The sequence below is a fragment of the Panulirus ornatus genome, chromosome 30 (assembly GCF_036320965.1).
Source record: "Panulirus ornatus isolate Po-2019 chromosome 30, ASM3632096v1, whole genome shotgun sequence".
NCBI classification, from domain to species: domain Eukaryota; kingdom Metazoa; phylum Arthropoda; class Malacostraca; order Decapoda; family Palinuridae; genus Panulirus; species Panulirus ornatus.
Window position 1 is genome coordinate 22,198,583 of NC_092253.1, and position 13,423 is coordinate 22,212,005.

The 13,423-nt window shown below is 40.2% G+C and overlaps 1 protein-coding gene across 10 annotated transcripts in view; it reads left to right on the forward strand.

Moving 5' to 3' along the window:
• The window catches only part of Lrch (Leucine-rich-repeats and calponin homology domain protein), a 313,181-nt gene that overhangs the window by 273,757 nt on the left and 26,001 nt on the right, over positions 1–13,423 (forward strand). The window lies entirely within an intron of this gene.

Sequence of the window (13,423 nt, forward strand, 5' to 3'; positions counted from 1 at the left end):
TCTCTGTGCACTCAATAAATACATTAATTTTTCTGCCATTATTTGAATTGCTTACCTCCAGGGAGTGCCTGTAGGGAAGTCAAGTGATGCTGATGGCCACAGCTAGGTAAATGCTACACATCTCAGTCACATAGATTTCATAGAGAATGCACTTACATCATCTGGGCATGGTGCCAGATTTACATACCCTTTGTTGAAGTCATTTTTAGCAAAAGAAATTATTTGCTTAGTATTAATGTTAATATTCTTTATTAAGACCATGAGTGTTTGTTTAATTTTTAAGGTAAATAAAGTTCTGCCTGTGTAACTTATATATAGATATGTATGATATGTGAAAAAATACATTTAGAAAAAATGTATTAAAGATACATATGTACAGCATAAAATCACATCTTGAAAAAAGTAGCTAAAATGTGTGTAATGTATTTAAGTCATCTTTTGTGAGACTTTGACATAATCAGTTGACAAAACAACAGCACAGTCTCTTTAGACAACTTTTCACTTCAAAAAAAAATCCATCCTGCTCTTGCTGCTGAGTGTTATGCAGCTTTGGTGCTATAGGAGCCCTTTGATTTTTGAAAGGAGTCCTGGGTTACATGATAATATACATTACAGGTAGAGAGTGAATTTGAGTGAATGAGGCAATGTCTTTGTTCCTGGTGCTACCTTGCTAACACAAGAAATGGCATAAATATGGGAAAAAAATAATGGAAATAGAATAAAATGAAAGTTATATTAACAAAATGAAATCAATCCTGAAAAAAAACTTTTTTATCATATACCTACATAAAGAAGGAGCATTCTGCTGCCAAATGGGGCCCTGCCCCATCCACTTTGGGACATTTGTTTAGTAATGTATGATATAGACAAAGTCCATAAGGATTTTTTTCTACATTTCTCGGGGGTCATTTCTTAGGAATTGCTCATTTAAGGAGTTAAGGCCTGGAGTACTCTTTCTTCCTTGCTCATGAATGTGGATGCTGTTCTTTTCTAAAATAAACTAGATTCATCCATGCTAAACTCTCATTGAGATTTGCAACCCCCTTCCATAATAATCTTCTGTAAATATGCACCAACATGTAGAACTGATATCAGTGGCATGGGAGATTGTTGGATCACTACCATATTTGCTTACAGTACAAGCTGAGTGCCAGCAGGTGGAACACAACTCCAAACATATTTTGTAAGTGGATGGGATACATAATGAATAGTATTTTGCTGTGGCATTGTTATAAGATACATGATGAGTAAACACTATTATGAAATATCTTGAAATATTTCACCAGTAAAGAATATTTTATAAGGCATGTTTCCACAAGCAAAGCAAACATTCAGAAGGATGATTCAGCTGAACTAAGCCACCCTCTTCCTGAGTGGCTGAGGGGAAACACACACAATTAATTTGTGCCAGTAACCCCAGCAGATTAAACTGCACTGTGGAGTGAAACCCCATCATTTCACATCCCATTTGGTGCTGGCTGCCTGACACAGAGCTAGATATAGTTCACGTGCATGATTTGAATGTTTCCTTACATAAGTATGCCATTCTTTGTAGATTAAGTATCATTCATTGTAACAAGGCAAATGGCCATGATTTTTTATTTTCTGTAATAAGTCTTTCTAAAGTGAAAGTTCTTATAACAAGGACCCTCTGTATATGCATAAATCTATTATTATAAAACGCTAGTACTGCTTTCACTGATGTCTTGGGTTTATAACCCCAGGACCTCCCATTCAGGGGCTACTTCAGGCTTTGCTACACTCAGTAGCAAGGACAGGTGTTTTCCTTTGACATTAGTTCTTTGAAGAGACTGTATTCTCTTTTGTCAGTTAACATTGATGGAGCCATGTTAGAGGTGACTCTTTTCTTGCAGTGCAGCCTTAAGCAAGTAGAGTTCATATGGTGTGCAGTGCTGGTTAGCAAAAGGTAATGTCTGGCAAGGCTGGCTGCTGAAGGTGGTGAGATGAGAGTCTGGTTGGCTGGTTGCATATGTTGAGGGTTGCAAAAGGATGCAGTTGGTTTATGAATAGTTCACATCAGGGGCCTTGGGTGTAAATATTGAGCCAGTAGGATGGTGGACATTGAAATTTTATAGAGGTAGGTGTATGATGGTCAGGTTTTGCAGTTGGGGAATATATCTGGATGGGCACTTGTTGGAGTGAAGTATGTAGGGGTTAATATTGTCTTATATAGAACTGTGAAGTTTTATTCTTATGGATTGTACTTCTAGGTTGCTGTCATTGTCTTGGATTTTGGTTGTACTCACCTTGGCCCACCCAACCTACACAGCTGTACACAAATTACAGAAAAGCAGGCTGGCCAGCCTTCACGTTTAAAATGGAACTCGTGCTCCAAAATTTCACTATAGATGATTTCTTATCTTTAGATTGTGGAGTGACACAGGTCATCATCAATAAAGCCAGCATAAAGGATATACTACAAGGATATATAAAGAAATATAATCCAAACTTTTAACAAGTTGCAGATCATATAAAACAAAGAAACTAGCCTAAAGAAAACAGCTTTTATCTTTAGAGATTATAGAGCAAATTCAAAGTCAAAATAATTCCATCACAGATTTAACCACTGAAAAGCAAATTAAAATCTGGCACTCCTTCCTCAACACAGTAAACTGCAAGACCCATAGCAGCCAATTACGCAGCACATTAAAAGAGTGGTGTTTGGTGATGGATACTGTGGGCAGTTACGCTGGTTGGTCTAGGGTTATGGTTAATGTGGCCAGCTTGCAATAGCAGTTGAGAGATGATGACCGGGCCACATCTCCCAACAGTGAAAAGGAGTTTGAATGTATTAAGTCTTAGGGTGCGACCCATGTAGGCTGCACTCCATTTAGTAGCCGGGATAGTTTTTACCCTTTAGTGCAGGAAGTTCTTGAAGGGCCTGGTCCCAGTTAGTGTTGTCCCAGTCTTTACGAGTGTACGCTGAAGGCTGCCACAATTTGTCTTCATTCCAATCTTCTTCCTTTTTATTGGGTCAACATAAGCAGGTGGGTCTAATGACACCTATATATACAAGCACCCCCACTTTATGCAATGATTAAGTTCTTGAAAATGGTTGGGTATATCAAAAATGTGTAAATCAAACAATGTAAATAGTGGAAATTGGGATGTTTCATTATTGATAAGACAGCACCAAATATTATGTCACTGAAAAACTGCAGTGTAAATGTACCAAGAAATATAGAATACTTTGTTACATATTCTGTGAAATTTAGTTAATAAAAGCAGAAAATAACAAACGTAATTCCAGGAAAGAGAGGAAAGTGATTGGTTCTCAGTGAATGTAGGTTTGCGGCAGGGGTGTGTGATGTCTCCATGGTTGTCTAATTTGTTTATGGATGGGGTTGTTAGGGAGGTAAATGCAAGAGTTTTGGAAAGAGGGGCAAGTATGAAGTCTGTTGGGGATGAGAGAGCTTGGGAAGTGAGTCAGTTGTTGTTCGCTGATGATACAGCGCTGGTGGCTGATTCATGTGAGAAACTGCAGAAGCTGGTGACTGAGTTTGGAAAAGTGTGTGGAAGAAGAAAGTTAAGAGTAAATGTGAATAAGAGCAAGGTTATTAGGTACAGTAGGGTTGAGGGTCAGGTCAATTGGGAGGTGAGTTTGAATGGAGAAAAACTGGAGGAAGTGAAGTGTTTTAGATATCTGGGAGTGGATCTGGCAGCGGATGGAACCATGGAAGCGGAAGTGGATCATAGGGTGGGGGAGGGGGCGAAAATCCTGGGGGCCTTGAAGAATGTGTGGAAGTCGAGAACATTATCTCGGAAAGCAAAAATGGCTATGTTTGAAGGAATAGTGGTTCCAACAATGTTGTATGGTTGCGAGGCGTGGGCTATGGATAGAGTTGTGCGCAGGAGGATGGATGTGCTGGAAATGAGATGTTTGAGGACAATGTGTGGTGTGAGGTGGTTTGATCGAGTGAGTAACGTAAGGGTAAGAGAGATGTGTGGAAATAAAAAGAGCGTGGTTGAGAGAGCAGAAGAGGGTGTTTTGAAGTGGTTTGGGCACATGGAGAGGATGAGTGAGGAAAGATTGACCAAGAGGATATATGTGTCGGAGGTGGAGGGAACAAGGAGAAGAGGGAGACCAAATTGGAGGTGGAAAGATGGAGTGAGAAAGATTTTGTGTGATCGGGGCCTGAACATGCAGGAGGGTGAAAGGAGGGCAAGGAATAGAGTGAATTGGAGCGATGTGGTATACCGGGGTTTACGTGCTGTCAGCGGATTGAAGCAGGGCATGTGAAGCATCTGGGGTAAACCATGGAAAGCTGTGTAGGTATGTATATTTGCGTGTGTGGACGTATGTATATACATGTGTATGGGGGGGGGTTGGGCCATTTCTTTCGTCTGTTTCCTTGCGCTACCTCGCAAACGCGGGAGACAGCGACAAAGTATAATAAAAATAAAATAATTCCACACTTAATGTTTACTGCTGTTCCTGAATTGCTTGCTGTTGCTAATGGAGTGTGTCTGTAGATGTTGATGGTTGGTACTTCTTACAAGTGTCCTTTCTCGTCAAAATGAAATCTAATGTCTTTTTAGTCGACACTGTCTTCTCTTGGTGGATTTCTTTGCAACATTTGATGTCAGCCAGGACATTTTGGGCCACCCTTGAACTGTGTGCTGTGTTTGGTTTATCCTGATCAAATATAGTGAAAGCAAGGTCAGTGTAGTGGAATGCTTCAGCTAAACTCCTGCTAGTTAGAAAATGCCCTTGCTCGATATCCACCCCCTTCTTCTTCTTCTCCTTCTTCTTCAGCTCCCACCACCTCGTGGTATTCCTTTTCTGGCTGAATAAGATTTTAATTTTAGAGTTCCTCCTTAAGCAATTTTTGCATCTCTTCCACTTTAACCTCCTCAACCTCATCATAACCAACTTTTTTCACCATTTCCACAGTGTGTGCACATGTTCTTGATTTGTTGATTACGGTAATCAAAACCCTGGAATCCATGGACATTCTAAGAGCAAAGCTTCCACCAAACTGCATTCATGCAGAGACTGGTGATTTCCTTCTAAGCCTCACTGGTGATTGTGATGGCATCCCTGATGATGAATTTCCAAAATTCCTTTATAGTCATTTGGTCATTCTCTGTTGCCTTCACAAGCTTTGCAAATGTTCTCCATGAATAATAGGCCTGAAAGTAGATATCATTCTCTGGTCCATGGTTGGATTAAGGTTGTACTGTTGGGTGGAAGAAAGGCTACTTTGATATTCTCTCTAAGGTCCTGTATTGAAGGTGGATGGCCAGGGACATCATTGATAAGGAGAATCCTTAAACTTATATCCTCTGTTGCACAGCGCTCCTTCAGCTCTACATGGAAATTTGCTGCAATGATCACTGAATACTGTGTCTGGTATTTACCCCTTCAGATTAGAAGAATAATAGAAAGGTTAAAAGTCCTACATGTATCCCTAAGATCTCAAGGCATTTCCGAATGGTAGCCAATTAATGATTTAAGCTTGCAATAACATTCGGTGTCGTCGTTGTGTCCCCCCCCCCCACAACAAGCAGCTTGAGGTGATCCTCAAAGGCACTCTCTTCCAAAATGATCCACTCTCATCCATGTTAGAAATCTACTTAAGATAATAACTGCCTTCCTTGATAATGGTCTTGAGGGTTCTTGGGAAATTTTCAGTTGCAATGACATCAGCATAGGCAGCCTCGCCAGTCATCTTGATGTGGCAGTTGTAGCATTTCCTAATATTCCCCAAACAAACCAGGACTTGCTTGAAATGTTTTTGTTGCCCCTTCTTCTGCTGGCAAGTTGTCATATATACTCCAGGCCTTTGCTTGTATCACAAGCATACTGTGACAGAAACATTTTTATTAGTGGTTTTTGATTCATGTGCTTAAAATTTGTTCCAGTCTTTCCATAATCAAACTTTGGGAATATGATGAGTTAGATGCGCCGTGAGGAAGTACCAGGAAAGATTGAGTGTAGAATGGCAAAAGGTTAGAGCAAATGATGTTAAGTTAGTGGGTGAGGATTGGGAGATATTTAGGGAAGCATTGATGGCATGTGCAAAAGATGCATGTGGCTTGAGAAAGATGGGAGGTCAGCAGATTAGTAAGGGTAGTGAGTGGTGAGATGAAGATATAAAGTTATTAGTGAAAGAGAAAAGAGAGGCATTTGGACGATACTAACAAGGAAGGAGTGCAAATGACTGGGAGTTGTATAAAAGAAAGTGGTAGGAGGTCAAGAGGAGGATGCAAGAGTTGAAAAGAGGGCAAATGAGGGCTGGGGTGGAAGATTATCATTAAACTTTAAGGAGAATAAAAGATGTTTTGGAAGGAGGTGAATAATGTGCATAAGACAAAGAGAATAAATGGGAACATCAGTGAAGGGGGCATGGGGGAAAGTAGTAACTGGTAGTGATGAAGTGAGGAGACGAGTGAGTATTTTGAAGGTTTGTTGAATGTGTTTGATGATAGAGTGGCAGATGTAGGGAGTTTTGGTTGGGGTGGTGTGCAAAGTGAGTGGATCAGGGAGAATGGTCTGTTTAAGAGAGAAGAGGTAGTTAAACCTTTGCAGAAGATGAAATCTGGCGAGGCGGTCATTATGGATGATATTGCATTTGAATTTATTAAGAAAGTGGGCGACTGTGTTGTTGATTGGTTGGTAAGGATATTCAATGTATGTATGGATCATGGTGAAGTGCCTGAGGATTGCAGAATTCGTGCATAGTGCTGTTGTACAAAGGTAAAGGGGATAAGGGTGAGTGTTCAAACGACAGAGGCACAAGTTTGTCAAGTATTCCTGGGATACTATATGGGAGGGTATTGATTGAGAGGGTGGAGGCATGTATAGAGCATCAGATTGGGGAAGAGCAATGTGGTCTCAGAAGTGGTATAGGATGTGTGGGTCAGGTGTTTGCTTTGAAGAGTGTGTGTGAGAAATACTTAGAATAACAGATTTTTTTTTTTTTTTTTTTTTTTTAATTTTCCAAAAGAGGGAACAGAGAAGGGGCCCAGGTGAGGATATTCCCTCAAGGGCCCAGTCCTCTGTTCTCAATGCTACCTCGCTAATGCGGGAAATGGCGAATACTATGAAAGAAAGAAGAAAGAAAGAACAGATGAATTTGTATGTAGCATTTATGGATCTGGAGAAGGCATATGATAGGGTTGATAGAGATGCTTTGTGAAAGGTCTCAAGAGTATATGGTGTGGGTGGTAAGCTGCTAAGGATGCAAGACATGTGTGCGAGTAGGAAGAGAGGAGAGTTATTGGTTCCCAGTGAGGGCCGGTCTGCAGCAGGGGTGTGTGATGTCCCCATGGTTGTTTAATTTGTTTATGGATGGGTGGTTAGGGAGGTAAATGCAAGAGTTTTGGAGAGAGGGGCGAGTATGCAGTCTGTTAGGGATGAAAGCGCCTGGGAAGTGTCAGTTGTAGTTCACCAGAATACAGCTCTGGTAGCTGATTTGAGTGAGAAACTGCAGAAGTTGGTAACTGAGTTTGGAAAAGTGGGTGAAAGGAGAAAGTTGAGAGTAAATGTGAATAAGAGCAAGGCTATTAGGTTAAGTAGGGTTGAGAAACAAGTTAATTGTGATGTAAGTTTGAATGGAGAAAAATTGAAGGAAGTGAGGTGTTTTAGACAACTGAGAGTGGACTTAGCAGCTAATGGAACCATGGAAGCAGAAGTGAGTCACAGGGTGGGCTAGAGGGTGGAGGTTTTAGGAGCAGTGAAGAATGTGGGGAAGGAGGTTATCTCAGAGAGCAAAAACGGATATATTTGAAGGAATAGTAGTTCCGACAAATGTTATATGGTTGCAAGACGTTGGGAGGAGGGTGGATGTGTTGGAAATGAAATGTTTGAAGACAACATGGTATGAGGTGGTTTGATCAAGTAGGTAATGAAAGGGTAAGACATATATGTGGAAATAAAAAGAGTATGGTTGAGAGAACATAAGAGGGTGTGTTGAAATGGTATGGACATATGGCAAGAATGAGTGAGGAAAGATTGACAAAGAGGATATATGTGTCAGAGGTGGAGGGAATAATGAGAATCAGGAGACCAAATTGGAGATGGAAGGATGGAGTGAAAAAGCTTTTGAGCGATCTGGGCCTGAACATACAGGAGGGTAAGAAGCATGCAAGGTATAGAGTGAATTGGAACAATGTTGTTTACTGGGATCGACTTGCTGTCAGTGGACTGTACCAGGGCATGTGAAGCGTCTGGGGTAAACTGTAGGAAGGTCTGTGGGTCTGGATGTGGATAGTTAGCTGTAGTTTCGATGCTTTACACATGACATCTAGAGACTGAATGTTAATGAATGTGGCCTTTTTTGTCTGTTTTCCTGGCGCTACCTTGCTGAAGCAGGGGGTAGCGATGATGTTTCCTGTGGGGTGGGGTAGCACCGGGAATGGATGAAGGCAAGCAGGTATGTATATGTACATGTGTATATATATGTATATGTATGCATATATGCATGTATGGGCATTAATGTATATGTGTGTATATGAGTGGATGGGCCATTCTTCGTCTGTTTCCTGGTGCTACCTTGCTGACGTGGGAAACAGTGATCAAGTATGAGTGATATATATATATATATTTGGTTTTCAATGCAAGGTCATCTATGGAGGGTGTGTGTGATGTCACCATTGTTGTTCAGTTTTTTATGGATGGGGTGGTGAGAAAGGTAAATGCAAGAGTCTTAGAGAGAGGGGTGAATATGCTGTCTTTGGGGGATATGAGGGCTTGGGAAGTGAGTCAGTTGTTGTTTGCTGATGACACAGCACTGATGACAGACTCAAATGAGAAACTGCAGGAGTTGTTGACTGAGATTTGGGGGGTGTGTGAATGGAGAAAGTTGAGAGTAAATGTGAATAAAAGCAAGGGTATTAAGCTGAAGGATGGGTTATTTGGGTGTGAATTTGAGTGAAGAAAAATTTGAGGAAGTGAGGTGTTTTAGACATCTGGGAATGATCATGGCAGAGAATGGAACCATGGAAACAGTGAGTCATGGGGGGGGGGGGGGGGGGGCAAAAGTTCTGGGAGCACTGGAGAATGTGTGGAAAGAGATGACATTTTCTGGGAGGGCAAAAATGGGTATGTTTGAAGGAATAGTAGTCCCAACAGTATTCTTTGAATACAAGGCATGAGCTATAGATAAGGTTGTATGGATGAGGTTGGATGTTTTGGAAGTGAAATGTTTGAGGGCATATTGATATTTAGTGTGAGGTGGTTTGATTCAGTAAGTAATGAAAGGATAAGAGAGATGTTTGGTAATAAAAAGAGTGTGGTTGAGAGAGCAGAAGATGGTGTGTTGAAATGGTTTGGATACATGAAGAGAATGAGTGTGCAAAGGGTGACAAAGAAATTGAGGGGAAAAGGAAAACAGGGAGTCCTAATAGGAGATTGAAAGATGGAATGAAAATGATTTTGAGTGATTTGGGGCTGAACATGCAGGAGGGTGAGAGGCATGCACAGGATAGAGTGAAATGGAACATTGTGGTATAAGATGGTCGCCTCGCTGTCAGTGGACTAAAACAGGGCATGTGAATTGTTTAGGGTAAACTATGGAAATGTTTGTGGGGCCTGGTTATGGATAGGGAGCTGTGGTTTTTGTGCATTGCACGACAGAGAATGGATGAGAGCAGATGTGGCTTCCTTCCTCTGTTCCTAGTGCTACCTCACTAACATGGGAAAGGACTATAAAGTATGAGGATAAAGAATACTTGTTCATCATTTCTTGGATTAGTGAGGTAGTGCCAGGAAGACAATCTGCTCACTCATTCTCCAGCTGCCATTTGTACTGCACCATAACCACAGCCCCCTATTCAAAACCAGGCATTGCAGACCTATTTATGGTTCCCCTTACCACTTCATATGCCTTGGTTCATTGCACTGAAAGCACATTTCCTACCATGTACCACATCAGTCCAATTCACTCTACCCCATGCACCCCCTTTTGCATGTTCAGGCCCCAAGTTCTCAAAACCTTTTTAAGTCCATCTTTCCATCTTCAGGTAAGTCTCCCCCACTTCCTTGTACCCTCCACTTGATACATATATCCCCTTTTTCAGTTCCTCCTCGCTCATTCTCTCCCCTATATCCAAACCATTTTAGCGCACCCTCTTTATGTCTTTCAACCATACTCTTCTTATTACCACACCTCTCACTTTCCATGTCTGTCATTACTTGCTTGATCAACCCTCGTCACACCACACATTGTCCTCAAGCATTTCAATTCCAATACATCCTCCCTCTCCCACACATTCTGATCTGAAGCTCATGCCTCGCTTCCATACAACACATTCAGGACTACTATACCTTCAAACATGCCCATCTTTGCACTCCCAGAAAGTGGCCTCTCTTCCCCTACATTCCTCATTGAACTCCGAATCCTTTGCCCCATCATCCACCCTATGAGTCACTTCAGCTCCCATGGTTCCATTCACTGCCATATCCACACCCAAGTTTCTAAAAAAATCCATTTCTCCAAGTTTTCTTTTTATTTATTCAGACTCACACCCCAACTAGCCTGTCACTTTCCATTGCTATATCTTGCTTTTATTCGCATTTACTCTAAACTTTTGCAAGCTTTCCCAAATTCATTAACCAATTACTACGGACTTCTCACTCAAATCTGCTGCAAGTGTCATATCATCAGCAAACAACATTTAATTCACCCCCAGCCCCTAACAGACTGCATACCTACCCCTTTCTCCAAAACTCACATTCACTTTTCTCATTATCCATCCATAAACAGCCTGAACAGGCATGGTGACATTACACTCCCCTGTCGCAGACCCACTTTCACCTGGAACCACTCACCCTCCTCTACCTACTCTCACCCACATACCATACTCTTTTGATGAAAACTTCTCACTTCTTCAATTAGCTTTCCTCCTACACCATATATCCCTCATACCTTCCTCAAAGCATTTCCTTAATCTCCAGATCCATAAATGCTGTATACAAATCCTTCTGTTTCTCTATTTCTTGCACATTCCTCAAGGAAATACCTGGTCCTGTCATCTTCTACCACTACTGAAACCATGTTGTTTCTCCCCAGTTTGATGTTTTGTACATGCCACCACCCTTTCAATCATCACTGTCTCAAATAGCTTAAAAGGTACACTCAACAAATTTTTACCTGTCTAATTCAGTCACTTTTATCCCATTTGCCTAACTGTGGCACTGTACAGGCATTGTGCCATTAATATACATATTATCTATATATTATGAAATCATTGACTCCAGTCATAGGAATTCCTCAGTAGTGCCAGTATTTGAAGGAAATATTTAAGAAGGCAACAAAGGAGGAGAATTTGAAATCTTTTAATGAGGTACAGGTCATGGATCTCATGAAAGATATGAGAGGATAAAGTGTCCCAAAGCTCATTGGTGGAGGGAGAGTGATGAACATCACATTGGTCTACCTTTGAGTTATCAGTGGCTATACAATTAGTATGTGATGCAATTGTTTAATATCTAGTTACTGGTAGAGCTGCACAAGCAGCAAACTCTTGGAAGCAGAAATTGAAGAAATGATTTACAACTATATAAGTGGTTAAGAGAGCCAACAAAAGGTATAAAGGGAAAGTGGGTGTTATGATGTTGGGAGATGATGAGCTGAAATGGTTTGGACTCTGTGAAATAAGTAATAACTACCTCAATTTTTTTCTCTGTGATTTAGTAACTAATCAAGAGAGAACTATTTAGCTTTAAAGCAAATTGAAAAAATGTAGAGATAGACTTGGCAAGATTAAACATTTCAGTGATACCTAGTGTTTGAGACTTAGCTAGATTTAATGTTTCAGTGATACCTAGTATGTTTGTTGTGGAAATGTCATAATTGTAAACAGTTTTAGAAAGAGCAATTTATAGTATTATGCCTTAAAGGTGGACAGTTTAGTTTTGCCCATGGGAAATCTTGTTCATATCCAAATATACAGTTGTTTTGATGAGAAGAAATATATTAAGCAAGAGAAGATAGAGCTGACTTGAAAGAAGGGAAGAAATGCAGAGCGAGTCATGCTGTTTTAGTGATAAGGGCATTTGTTAAAAAATGAAGACTGTTGTAAAGAGAAAAAGAGGAAGAGGGTTGGAAACAGGACAAATACCTGGGGAACTTCACTACTGATGGGGAGAAAAGTATAGGTTGATCCACCAACAATTATGGAAATGAACTGATGAAAGAAAACTAGATATGAGAGGACTAACTATGAGGAAACCTGGAAGGCAAGCATGGAGATTAGATCCTGATGCGACATCCCAGCAGAAACTTTTCTTTTCAGATCTCACTGTCTCTTAATTTATAGAATTCACCAGTCTCTCTTGAGAAGATGTATCAGACATTATTAGCATAGGAAAGGATATCATTGATGGATTTTGCCTTTTTAAAACCATAGTGCTAATCAGAGATGAGATTAAGACTAAAGTTGCATGAGGAGATGGTGTTTGAGGAGCAATTCAAGGACCTTGGAGGTACTTTAGTAGAAATCAGAGCAGTAGGTGAGAAGTGGAAAGGGTTGCGACATTCACCATTCTGTAGAGTAGAATGTACCAATGTGTCTTTAATGTAAAGGAAGAGAATTTACAGATTTTACATATAGAATTAAACAATACAACTGTATGGTGATCTGTGTGCCTGATACTTAGATATTAACTCAGCATTTTTAAATTATTTGAAAGTAACATCTCTTAGAACATACTGATGTTTTGTATGTTAATCATGTCAAGCTTTATGCTTTGGACTGCTAGCTTCTATGTTCATATTTGTAATCATTGCCTTGTCTTTCTTCTTGATCTGCTCCCCACTAATTTTAAATAGCCCCTTGAGGCTTAGTGAACAAAGACATATGGCTTTTAGCATTTACAGTACACAAGGTTGGCAGGTGAGGTACGCAGCACTCACTTTTAATTGTGAGTTTCGTCAGTTGTTATGAGCACCATTATGGGACTCAGATTGGTGTTTTTTGTATTTTTTTCATCGTAATCTTTTGATAAAAGATTGAATCAGTTTTTTTTATATCATAAGGACAGACTTGTACACTAATAGGTGGGGAGTAGGCGTAGATAAATGGGTTCACGTATTACGTATGTTGGGGAATATTAAGATGGAGAAAAGTGAATTAGTTGTTCTTAGATCTATTTTCCTCCCTTTAAAGCTAATGCATGGCCTTTGGACATCCACCTTGTTTTACAATGCTTCTTATTTGTTTTTCTTACAATAAAAGTACATTTTATCTTCATAAAAGGGAAAATTGTTTTATTTTTCTAACACTACAGTATGAGATCTGTAAAGTAGCAGCATGGCTCAGAACTGAAAGCTTGTAGCTCGGGAAGGTTTTATTGACTTAAAAATTTAATTTCAACTTTAACTTGGAATTCAATAAAAAAAAAAAGCCAGGTGCACTGACTATTACATGCATGTGCTCAAGTGGTTGGTTTAAAGAA